We start from the raw sequence: 10,000 nt of genomic DNA, 5'->3' as shown, positions 1-10,000 counted from the left end.
CCAGTTGTGCGTTCAGGGACAGGATTTGCATACTGTTTCACTGAGTTTACTTCCCACTTTTTTTCTTTTTTTTTGGCGTGTGTCACCTTCCTCCGTGACGTATCATAGTTAAGTGAATCATATATGGCCTGAACAACATAACAAATCTCTCGCAGCTTATGGATGCTAGCCAGCAGAGGACATTTAGCACAAGAGTTTGAATATTAGGCGAATTTTTAACCCAGACTGTACCTCCTTTTTGTGTGTGTGTGTGGTGTAATGGAAGACGCCGTAAATTGTTAACCCCATTAGGCACAGTGATGTCTTTATTTCACTCTGCTTACCAGTGGCGGGGACCAGTGGCAAGTTTAGACTTTCATAAAGGATCTTAGCCAGTTCTTGCGGTAAGAAATTCTTCCAGTACTCGTGTAGCGGGTCTGGAGTTACCCGACCCAGAAATTCCCTGATGACAACTGAGTGGCTGATGTTACGGACGCTTCCCCTGTATCGGCTCTTATAAAGACGGTAAGTTAGGTTAGATTGTGTGGTCTGGGGCGCGAAGTTCCCAGATAGAGAGGGGGAATAAAGAAATTAATCTGACCTAAAGTAGCATCTTGACAAAGGGCCTGCACAGGGTAAGGTGGGTGGAGAGTCAGCGTGACGTCTTGAGGAGCGCATGTGCAGTTGTCATTTAGGAACTTCTGTTCCGGGGGAAATTCTTGTATGCTTCACCGGTTAATATGTATTATGAAATGATTTTTTTTTTTTTGGCCGTATTACCTCACTTCAGCCCTTTCTGGTTGGAACAATTCTATACTCATCCAGCTGATGCCAGATGATTTCATTCAACAGAGACTAAGGCTTAGGAACTGAGTGCTAATGGTGTCACTATTAACTCTGTCATGATTGAGACTGCTCCATCTGCCGTCATACAATTTATCATTTTATCCAGTTAAATGTAAGTCATATCAGTGTTTGTTAATGTTCCCTCGATAGTGATGAAGTTTTTGATAGCTGTACAAATAAGGATGACAGTATAAACAAGCAGGCTTACACACCTTAAGCTGAAGCAAGGTTGTGAATATGGCAGATCTACCTCGGCAGGCACAGCTGTCGCCCGAGGTAGAAACATTAGTATATATGGGAATTCTGGTAACCTCATTCAGCAGTGGAAGGTAGGGTGGTGGTTGTGCTGCTGCTGCTGCTGCTGCTGCTCTTGATATTATTATTATTATTATTATTATTATTATTCCAAAGGAATTGACGAGTTCATGCAGCTTAGGGGACACCTCTCACCGTCAGTGGATAACTGTAATCGGTTTGCTTTACCTGACGAAGTGAAATTTGTTGAGCCCTAGGTAGCCAGAGGCAGGCATGAGTCTCCTGGGTTACCAGTCAGATCGCCTCGTGAATCGGATTACACTTGGCTATTAACTGAGGTGAAATTGACTAGGAATTATTCTTAGGTTAGAAAAAACGCTCTATAGTTAAAATATTTTTCGTGTGTTGTTGACACCGGGACGCGTATCATTGGTTTACAAGGTCCCCCGTGATTATCAGGAAAATCTATCGTTGAAGCGATGTGTGTTTTGTTCTTCATTTAATAACGATGTATTATTAGGGAAGAAGAGTCAGAATCCCTGTCACTCATTTAGCCGGATAATTGACGCAGCAATAACACGCTGTCAGAGCCGCCTCCGTAATTGAAAGGTAAGAATTATAGGACGGCGGTGAGGAGGAGAGAAAATCCATGGAATTGCTAGGAGGACTTTTGATAATGGTGACCTGGGAGTCTGAGAATGTCTATGAGTGTATTTTAGGCTCGTAACTCCTTCAGAACGATGAGGTATTTAATTCTGGTTGTCTTCGGACGGTTTTATTTGGCTTGAGGAGAGACTTTAGGAACTGTGTGAATTAGATGTTACTTTTATTAACTCTTTCCATGCGCGAAGCCTTTCCTAACTTTTAATCCTTTCAGGACGATTGCATATTACTTATCTTGCCTACTTTCAGGCGCTCTGTTCTTTAGGAGAGATTTTTCGAACTGGGTGACTTAGGTGCAACTTTCATTAACTATTTCCATAAGAGAGATAGGGAGAGTATACTGGAAAGTGACGTCACCGAATTAAAGGATTTTTTCTCTTCAGTACGATGACATCCTTTATTCTTGTTCTCACGAAACACATTGATTGAGCTTCAGCCTTGATTATGAGGGCTTTTTGAGCTGAATAAAATCGTCTGGAGATGGCACAACTATAACAACAGACGATTTTATTCTGCTCAGAGAACTCCACCTCATCCACAGTGTTAATTATTTCTACGGCCAGACGATTTTATTCAACTGAGAAAACCCTGCCGCATCCAGTGTGAATTCTTGCCAGGGTCAGACGATTTTATTCAGCTTCAGAACTCCCCCCCCACCCCCCACCCAGCTTCTCGAAAGGGTTAATTTAGGTGGACCTCCCGGTGTTGTGGTGAAGGTGGTAAATTTAGCGGGAATGACTGGCGGGGGAGATAGTGAACTGAGCACGGATTAGAAAAGGATGGGGTTTGTATATCTTTTTATCGCTGTCTGTTTTTTCTTTTTCTTTTCCTTTCTCTTTTTCTCCTCTTTCTATTTACCTTGCCTTTTTTCTCTTTCTATCTCTTTTCTTTGTTTTCTTTTGTCGTTTGCTCTTTTCTGTCTCACTCTTATTTATTTTTTCCTGCCTTTCGCTGTCTGCCTGTCTTGTCTGTCACTTCAGTCTCATTTTTCTGTCTGCTGTGTCGGGTTTTCTGTATCTTTCTTTGTCTTCTCTGGATGTTTCTGATTTGCTGTCTTATATCTCACCATTCTCCCTGATTTTTCTGTCTCTTTCAGTTCTCTCTGCCTTTGTTTTCCCTGTCTCTCTTCGTGGAATTTTTGCTGGGGTGACGACAGAGGAAGATAGGGACCTGGGCATGAGTTAGAGAGGAACGAATTTGTGTATATTGTTTTCTCGCTATCTTTTTCTGGGTGACTTTTCTTTTTTCTGTCTTTTCCAAATCTATTTTTATATTTGTTTCCTTTCTCTGTCTCTTCTTTTTCCCACACACTCGCATTTGTGTGTTTAATCTGCTTTCTGTATTTTCTCTTTGTCACCTTTCTCTCCACCTCCTCCTCTTTTTTTTTTTTTTTTTTTTTTTTTCAATTCCTGCCTTTCTCTTCTGTCTAACACACACACACTCTCTCTCTCTCTCTCTCTCTCTCTCTCTCTCTCTCTCTCTCTCTCTCTCTCACGTAAAGCAAACAAACAAGCACAAACCTACATCAGCACCCATGATTAATAGTGTTTACTGGCGATGTGTTTGTCCACAATGTTGATTTATCGAGTCCCATTTTCAGCCAACATCATTTACGTCTAATATTTTCTCAGTCCATGTAAACAGAGTTAAAGTTCGTTCTTCTCTTCAGTTAACTCTCTCAAACTCCTATGACTCTTTTTCCTTCTCCACGTAACATTTTCAAGCTCGTGTTACTCTTAGCTGAATACAATCGTCTGGTGTAAGTTTGGTTAGGATGCTAGATTTGTCCCCAACATTTGAGGGTTAATGGTACCGGTATCTTAGCAGTCAGGTTCTTTTGAGTCACACTTAGATGAATAAAATCGTCTGGCGTAACCACAGGAGAATGGTAGAGATGCTAGACTTGTCCTGACCGTATGAGAGTTAACTCCTTCACAACGATGGCGTCTGTTTTTGTTTTCTTTGTTCTACCTCCCACACTGTTTTGATAATTTGCAAATGCCTTTGGTGTTTATGAAGTTACTGAAATACCTAAACCTTCCAGATCGAAGAGTCTCCCCTAAGCAGAATAAAATAGTCTGTTATTAGTATGAATAAATTGGAAATGTGCATCACCAGACAGAACATCGTCTGATGTTTGCGGGAAAAATAATAATAGAGTAATCCCGACCATCAATGTTAAGCAGGTTTCATAGCACTTCTTCCTTATGTTCATTATTATTATTATTTTTTAAAATCTGACGTAGTACAATCTTGTATGTTAGTTAGACAGTCTACGTCGAAATTACAGAAAGTTACAACCAATAGGCAAGAGAATAATTAGGTGTAAAATGTAAAATAAATCGCTGAGGAAGAGGTGCTACAATGTCTCCTAAACTAGTAAGAAAAAATGGCAAATCAGCGAACGCATTTGATATCAAATTTAGCGAACAAATTGCATAAACATTTAGCCTTTAGTATGAACCAAAGAGAGGGGAGGTGAAATGCTAGATAAACGAACGTATATATTACCAGTCTGTGAGCACGTATTGATAAACATTTAGATTTTTATATTACCACTAGAAAAAGATAACACTTATGCTCAGTCAGCGTAAATGTTATCAATTTTAGAGCACAGGTTAGGTAAACATTTAGCCTTTAGATTTTACCGCTAGAGAGATGAGTGGTGAAGTTAAATAAGTGAATGTAGGTGTTACTGATTTTAGAGGCAGGTTGGATAAACACTTGGCCTTTCATATTACGGCTTGATAAGTGATAAGGCCGCCAAATCAGTGCACGCATGTTATCAGTTTAAGGGCATAGATTGGACAGGGAGAGAGAGAGAGAGAGAGAGAGAGAGAGAGAGAGAGAGAGAGAGTAAACTACCACATTTGTGAACGTGAATTTTATCAGTTTTAGAGCACATATCTAATAAAAATTTCGCTTTCCTTGTTACATGGGACGAACAGGTGGAGACGCCAGCCATCTGTACCTTCCCTATTTTTACTTGGTCTAAAATTGCCTTCCCTCTGTCTTGAATAATGAGCTGTAGCAAAAAATTAACACTATAATATGATGCTAGTCACGAGAAAGTTCTATGGAAAGCATGCAGATTCGTAGTATTGTCTTTTTCTGCCTCTCACCTGCATGAAATCAGCTATAAAGAGACGAAAATCATGTCCAAATTAAGGTAAAAATAGTATACTGTAGTTATTTGATGTAGTGCTACTTTCAGGTAACTCTGCACTGAATGTCAAGCCAATTGGTTTCTTGTAGCCCATGAACCCATTTCTACGTTGAGTGGTTAACCTATAATCACATGGACGCCTGGTGCTCTAGTGAGTTAAGGCGGTCCAAATGGATCTAAAGGTTTTCATCCGAGGAATGGATGGAGTTTATTCACATAATGCCTCTCAGGGGTTAGCGATCAATGACTCTGCCTTGAATGTTTGAACTGTGTAGCCTAGCCTCGGGCACCACCACCCCTGATAGGACAATAAAGGAATGGATAGAAGATAGATAGAAAAAGGACTGGATGGAACATAGAGGTAAAAAAATAATAATCGCATCGGACGGACTGCATAGATATTTACCCTTTTTTCGTTCCACACAAGGGGTCTCTCTCCATGTACTGGATAAATGTCATGTCGTAGCAAAAATAGAATATAAAGTGCGTTGTGGTAGTGAAGGATTTGATGCTGACTACTTCTGATCCCTTCATTACGAGAGGCCTTCCCAAATCTGAAGGAAATCGTCTGGTTGTGGCCTTGTTAAAGTTATTCATCGTTCCGTATGGGTATTGGAACTTTTTTGTTCATTTTCATATACGAGGATCCCCAGGGCAGTATTTAAGTGGCATTGAAGATTTCGTGACACTTCTTCCTTTGCGATTTATTCTTGGCATTACCCCTCAGAATTCTGATGTATGTTACTGATGCAGACTATGGCGACATTAAACATTATACCATACAAGATGATGTAGAAGCGTAATATACAAAACAAATCGCCAAGGAAAAAGTGATACGGTACCTCTTGCAGAGTAATATCGTGTGTTGGTATAAAAAATGAAATAAACACCATCTGGCGCGAGGCGTATCGGGTAGGCTTAATTTAGCGGATTTCCTTGTCGTAATGAGATGGGGAGGAATGTGGGGGAGTGACTAGTGGAATGGGGAGGGGAGGAGAGGCTAGGGAGGGAGGGAGGGGAGGGAACAGAAGGAGAGGAAGAGAAGCTAGAGAAGGAGGGGAGGGAGAGATGAGAGCAGATGTTGGGGGAGAAATGAAGAGAAAGGAAGAAACTGGTAGAATGTGAGAAGGCGGCGGTGGAAGGAAGTTGAGGGGAAGAGGTAACGCAAGTAGAGGACAGAAATAAATTTTGTATGAATAATTAGAATTAAAAATAGTTGATTGTTTTAAAGGTGTAGATTATAGTGTAGTAGCCATCCATATCAACCTAACAAATGGAGACGTGTATGGATGGATGGGTGGAAAGACAGACAGACAATGGAATGATTAATGAGAGAGAGAGAGAGAGGGGTTGATTGGTGAACTGATACAAACTGAAACAGATTGATACTAACAGATAGAAAATAGTGACAGGAAGGCATGTAGACAGACAAATAGATAAATATAATAATAATAATAATAATAATAATAATGAGACACCTAGATATTTAGAGAGGCTGCTGCTGGCCCTTTTCCAGCCCTGTACCACATATGAAGGGGAGAAAAATGAAAAATAAATAATCTTGAAGGGTGGAGTCCCGTACGGCAAGTGAAGGCCTGACACAGATTACTCTTTGCTTTAGGGTATGAGGAATCAGAAAGAATAAAATCGTCTGGTGGTAGTTAGAATAAAAATAAAAAGGACATTCTAGTGCTGAAGGCTTTTAAATGAAATATTGCTAACTCCTTCGCTGCTACTACAACTCTTAGCTCAGCTGAATAAAATCGTCTAGCGTCTTTGCTGGTAACCCCCCCCCACACCCACCTACTACCGGAGGTCTTTTGTAAACTGATATAAATTTGGTATGCTTTTGCAAGAATTAATGTAGGAAGATAAGCTTGTGCACAGTCAAGTATGGAATTAGACCCCCCAAAAGTATAAGGAATTGGATCTTAATAGCATGAGGAGTTGACTTGCTGGAATTTGTGCCGAGAATATGAAAAACTGAATCAGAATTATATGGAAATGACATGCCGGAGTATTGAGAAAATCAGAGCTCAAAAGCATTAAAAAATTGAGCCAGGTTATAAGAAATCAGAGAGAGAGAGAGAGAGAGAGAGAGAGCACATCAGCCGCGCATCAACCTCAAATGCCTGATGACTTTTTGCCTCTTTAGTGCGATGACTATAATTTTTTCCCTTTCTTCAGGTATTACTAGACTATTTTATTCACGCCTATAGGAACAGATTACAGTGACTTTTAACTAATGACGTGTCGATGGTATCCGGCGCGGGCATAACTTAAGGTGGAGATTCACTTTTTATGATCTTTTTTTCATTTACTAATATCTTTTTGTGTGTGATGATGGACGATCTAATATTAGGCTTATTTTGGACCATCATCCTCATCTGAGTCGGTGATGGAGTGAGAGTTGGTGGATGAGTATGGGGTAGGTGAGGATAGGGTGAATAGGGCTTGGGTGACTGGTAAGGTGAGGGAAGGTGGATAGCAGGGGAAGGGGTAGGGGAACAGGGTAGGTGACGATAGGGTGAGGCTAGAGTAAATAAGAGGTACGGTGGCGAAAGGGTAGGGTAGATTTGGGATAGGTTTGTATAGGTAGGATGTCAAGGAATAAGGTTGTTGGAAATGGGTAGGCAGGGGTTAGGTGAGGTGAGTTTGGGTTTGTAGTGGGGTAGCAGGGATGAAGGTAGTTGTGATTAGGGGGACTTGGGGTAGAGTGGATAGGGGTAGGTTAGTCTGGGATGGGTAGGGGACAGGGGCTGGTATCTGGTATCCGCTTAATCCCACTTTACTGGCATTCCCCGAGTCTTTAATGTCTGCCTTTATGGCCATGGAGAGAATGATAATGATAACAGTCACAGTGCAAAAAAATTCACACACACACACACACACACACACACACACACACACACACACACACACACACACACACACACACACACACACACACACACACACACACTCATCAGACGAACGCAATTCAGAATCTATTATGTGCGTGTGAATACCTCCACAAGACTAGTAATCACCTATTTTAAATGTTGTATGAATAATGAAGGGATGAAAAGCGAGTGAATGGAGGTGTGGCGTATATTCAGCGTGTGGTACTCTAATGACAGTTCTATTACTGTGGCTTTCCTTTGCTGGATCCTGCCTACTCCATATACAGCGGTGGGAACTTGGATAGAGTGATGATAATAGTGATGACGACAATGACGTTCTTTAATGATGATGATGATGAGCAGGAGGAATAGGATGTGATGATAAAAGGGATGACGATGACTGTTACGATATTGATAATGGCGCTGATTGACAGAAGCCACAAAACACCATGTTCATAATGCAAAATGAGATTATTTTTTTTTCCCCTACTAACCAGTTCAACAGTAGTAAGAGATTTACGAATCGGCTGTTAAATCCTGATTCATGTTTCTGCATTTACTCACCGTATTTAAATTTGTGGGAAAAGGATAGTGGTGATGATGCTCATGATGTCGATGATGATAGCGTTGATGACGACGACGACGATGATAATGATGACGATGACCCGATGACGATAACGATGATGACGAAGACGATGACCAAAATGATGATGATGATGATGACAACGATGACAAAAACGAAAATGATGAAAACAGTAATGCCAAATAAAAAACAAGTAAAAAAAAAAAAAGAATTCCACGTGCAACGAAGATATGCTCACCTCTAATTCGCCAGTGATTACTAATTCCTGGTGTCTGGTCCTAACATGGCGTCTGTTAGTTTATCCTAGTCAAGCGGGGGCAGCCACTCGCCTTATGCAGCTTATCAACGCTGTGTCTAATATTTCTTGCTGTGGTGCTGCTGACGAATGATTAAACACTCTTATGCTCGCTTGACTCTCTCTTGGCTGGAAGAAATCGTCTGGCGTTGGCTGGAACAGAATTACTAGAGTTTTCCTGACCATAAGTGGGTTAATCGTGACTCAGGCTCCCATGACTCCCTCTCAGCTGATTGAAATCGTCCGGAGTTAGTGGGTACAGAATGACTTGAGTTTTCTCGACCAATGAGAGGGTTAATCTAAGTCTAATTACTTACTTTTCACGACCAAAATTTAGTGTTCAGCCATTTCACTTCTTCGATCTTTTAATAATTCTTGCTGCCTCCAGATGATTATTTTCGACTTGGGAAGGACCTATATTAGTGAAGGTGTTGATGCAGGCTATATCTGACTCTCCAAGCGTGGTCGCCTGTTAGTTTATCCGGGTCATCCAGTGCCCTTATTCAGCTTATCTTGCAGTGATGGCGACACATACATAATTAATCTTCTCGTCTTCGGCCCCTATGCAGCTATCAACACCAGGCAATAATTATCTCATACTGTGATGGCGACTTATACAAAAACTTTCCATGTATATTATTCTCCGTACGACCAAAACTCACATTATTTATTTGTATTAGCGTATTTGCTGTATGTTTTTTCAAATTCTATGTGCTACTGGCAGCCATTGTTATATGTACTGTAATATTGTTGTACAGTAGGTCATGTTGTATGTATTACCTTATACAAGTTCCTCATGAAGATTTATGTATTTTTCAACAATCCTTTGCTTCTCTGTACCCATGAGAACGACAACATTTAAACTGTTTTAGTGTCTTGAATTTGCATCTCGTTGCGGTATCAGCACATCCCACGGAATACATTAAATACACGAAGTTGACATCCATTAATATAACCTAAAGAGAGAATAGATATGTCTGTCTGTCTCTCATGAAACTCCTAGATAGATTATGGTGAAATGTAGCTGGCAGATAGTGTTGCCCAACCTGAGTGTCAGCCAAGAATTAGATATGGGATGCCCGTCTTCTGTCACTTGTCTGTCTGTCTCATATTAAGCATCTCTTAAATTGATAGATGGATATTACTGAACCTTGGCATGCAAGTATAAGGTAGTTAATCTGTTTGGGTGTCATAAGTAAATGAATAAATAAATAAATAAATAAATAAATAAAAAAAGTCCTGAATCTGATGCCGTCTCTCTCTCTCTCTCTCTCTCTCTCTCTCTCTCTCTCTCTCTCTCTCTCTAAATTTTGATACCTCCAGACACTTTT

At 40.6% G+C, this 10,000-nt stretch overlaps 1 protein-coding gene across 1 annotated transcript in view; it reads left to right on the top strand.

Moving 5' to 3' along the window:
- Pxn (Peroxidasin) overlaps positions 1–10,000 on the top strand; it is a 493,078-nt gene that overhangs the window by 50,187 nt on the left and 432,891 nt on the right. The window lies entirely within an intron of this gene.

The sequence above is a fragment of the Coenobita brevimanus genome, chromosome 70, assembly GCF_032717465.1.
Source record: "Coenobita brevimanus isolate Jiangsu-jjx chromosome 70, ASM3271746v2, whole genome shotgun sequence".
NCBI lineage: Eukaryota > Metazoa > Arthropoda > Malacostraca > Decapoda > Coenobitidae > Coenobita > Coenobita brevimanus.
Note: the sequence above shows the minus strand (reverse complement) of the source record. Positions and strands in the feature narration are given on the sequence as shown.